At 31.0% G+C, this 3,140-nt stretch overlaps 1 long non-coding RNA gene across 2 annotated transcripts; it reads left to right on the top strand.

Moving 5' to 3' along the window:
* Window positions 870-1,997, top strand: LOC104699957. Of its 2 annotated transcripts, none has more exons than XR_002032665.1 (6): window positions 870-984; window positions 1,067-1,137; window positions 1,225-1,349; window positions 1,499-1,546; window positions 1,663-1,729; window positions 1,812-1,997. It is a non-coding gene; the product is annotated as an uncharacterized LOC104699957 (long non-coding RNA). The 2 variants fall into 2 exon arrangements; XR_002032664.1 differs by having other exon boundaries at window positions 1,499-1,573.

Below are 3,140 nucleotides of genomic sequence, written 5' to 3'. Positions count from 1 at the left end.
TATCTCCGAGGAGTCTCGTTGATGGTAATTTAACTCTTGCTTATGCCTAACTTTACATTGCAGATTATGTTTACAAAGCTATAGATGATCTGCCTTCCACAACTCATTTAATGACTCTATTTGCTAGCGGTGTTATGGCCCTTCAGGTGGGATTGCTCTNATATAATCTGAAGAACGACGTTTCTGCTTCCACCACACTCAGAGACGCTCTTCTTCCAAGAGAGAGAAAGAGAGAGAGATAGAGAGAAAGAGTTTTAAGGGCGACGAGACCAGAGAAGAGAGAGATAGAGAGAGCCGTGTTTGTAAGGGCGACGCGTATATGAACAAAGCAGAGGCTTTCTTCTTCTTCTTCTTCTTCGATTTGATTTTAGTTTTTTTTTTTTTTGTGTCCTGATTTAAAGTTTGTGTCTTTTTCTAATTTGATGGGTTTCAACAGGCGTTTTCGAGTCTCGTACGTGGTCGGTTTGAAGAAGATAGTGATGGTCTTCCCCTAATCAACCTATTACGTCTTCCTTGTCACAGAGTGAATTGGATTTGCTTTATAAAGTTTACTTTTTTTTTTTTTTTTTATAACAATTTAATTAGATGTCAGATGTGTGTGTGGGATAAAGACTGAAACTTTGGTCTCGTTGTTGCTTCTTTAGATTGACGATATCTATATAAGGTTTTATTTTCTTCGCAGGTTTGAAGATGATGATGACGATGATGTATTATGACCCAACATGCAACAGTAGTGTAAAATCCTTTTTCTTCATCTGTTTAAGTGATCTCTCTAAATCCTTTTCTTTGTATTTTTTTTATTGATGGGTTTGTTTCTTTTCAAACAGGTTTGAAGATTTATCTCCGAGGAGTCTCGTTGATGGTAATTTAACTCTTGCTTATGCCTAACTTTACATTGCAGATTATGTTTACAAAGCTATAGATGATCTGCCTTCCACAACTCATTTAATGACTCTATTTGCTAGCGGTGTTATGGCCCTTCAGGTGGGATTGCTCTCTTCTCTACTGGATTGGTCCATGTTTATTTATTCTCGTGATGATTTTATTCTGTTGAATTGTTTTTCAGGTTCAAAGTGAGTTTCAGAAGGCATATGGGAAGGGTGATGTTCATAAGTCAAAGGGTGATGTTCTTATGAGGTAAAATCTTCTTCTGCCTTACAATTCCTGAAAGATTTAAAGTTTGTATTTTTTTTTCTATTGATGAGTTTCTTTCTTTTGAAACAGGTTTGAAGAGAGTGAAGAAGATTCAGAACAACAAGCATATGATAACGCAATTGGGCAATCTGATTCTTCTAGTCTTTGACAGTCCCCCTCCTCGGATCAATCAATTACGTCTTCCTTGTCACAAAGTGAGTTGGATTTTGCCTTCAATTGTATTTGTTTCTTTATTGTAACAATATATTTAGATGTGTGGGATCAAGACTGAAACTTTGGTTTTGTTGTTGCTTCTTTTGATGATGGAGAATTATTACATATATTTGGTCTATTTTCTTCGCAGGTTTGGAGATGATGATGATGCATATGCGTTATAACCCAACATGCAACAGTTAAGTAAATTTTTTTCTTCATCTGTGTAAGTAATCTCTCTAATACCTTTTCTTTGCTTTAAGTGGTTAAATCCTTTCAGTTAACTTATGTTTTTTTAATGTTGTATTTGTGAAGGTACTTGGTTGACTGAGAGAGGTGACTGGATGTACGCTGGGAAACCTCATTGCTTGATGCACATGAGGTATGGCTATACTTTTGTTTGTATATATAACTCCTCTGGTCAGTATATCTTCAGTTTGTAATGATCTTATCTTTCATTACAGGGAATATGCTTTAGGGGCATGTTTGATTCCTGAACGCCAGAAAGTGTTACCTTCAGCTCTATCTGGAGTATTCTTTAGGTTTAAGCTGTTCAATATTTTTTTTTAAAGCAAAGTAATAATTAAAACATGGAATTATTATCAATTCTTATATAACATGATTATTTAAATAATTTAAATGAAATTTAAGCTAAAGATAAAAATTAAACAATTTTGTTTCTATATTCCCAAAAATATACATTAACGATCATAGTTTTCCTGCAAATATGGCAATCCAAGTGAAATCAAATTATGAAAAAAGAAATTATAAGGATTAGAAATAATTTACCATGTTAATCATTCCTATTATATAAAATAATACCTGATATTAATTAGAAACAAATTTATTGATAGATTCATCTAGTCCTTGATACCTATGTAAAATAGTTATTATCTATTACATTAACAGGAAAATAAAAAATAATAAGATTCAAATGCAATGTATTTCTTTAAAAAGATGGAAGATAAATATAAGAATATATTATAAATATTCTATTGAAGAATTTTTTTTTTTGAATGTTATTATAATTTTGAGAACATAATAAAAGAATTAAATTTATAATATCATAAAAAAATATAATTATTATACCTTTTTTGAAAGGTGAACCAACAACAACGAAAGCTTTATGATTTATGGATCTTGCTTTCCAAGAAACCATTATACAAACAGGAAAAAAAAAATCAGTCGATTAAACGTAAAAACAGAAAATCGAAATAGAAATAAATTTTTTTGAGAACATGATTAAATAATTAAACGTTTGTAAGGTGAACCAACAACAAACAAAGCTTTGTGAGTTATGGATCTTGCTTTCCAAGAAACCACTATACGAACAGGAAAATAAAAAAATCAGTCGATTAATCATAATAATAGAAAATCGGAATACAAATAAATTTTTTTGAGAAAATGATTAAAGAATTAAACATAAAACCTCAACCAAAAAGCACAATATTATACAATTTTGTAAGGTGAACCAACAACAACCAAAGTGTTATGATTTTGGATCTTGCTTTCCAAAAACACCACTATATGAACAGGAAAATAAATAGGATCAGTCGATAATCATAAAAAACAGCAAGAACGGAATACAAATATAAATTTGAGAACATGATGAAAGAATTATTGAAATTTATAAAACTATAAATTCAATAGAAGAGAGTTTTTTTTAGAATATGATTAAAGAATTAAACGTAAAGCTTCAACCAAAAAAGTACAATATTATACCTTTTTTGTAAGGTGAACCAACAACAACCAAAGCGTTATGATTATTGGATCTTGCTTTCCAAGAAACCACT

This window comes from Camelina sativa, chromosome 7 (assembly GCF_000633955.1).
Source record: "Camelina sativa cultivar DH55 chromosome 7, Cs, whole genome shotgun sequence".
Classification (NCBI taxonomy): domain Eukaryota; kingdom Viridiplantae; phylum Streptophyta; class Magnoliopsida; order Brassicales; family Brassicaceae; genus Camelina; species Camelina sativa.
This window is presented reverse-complemented; position numbering and strand designations above follow the sequence as displayed.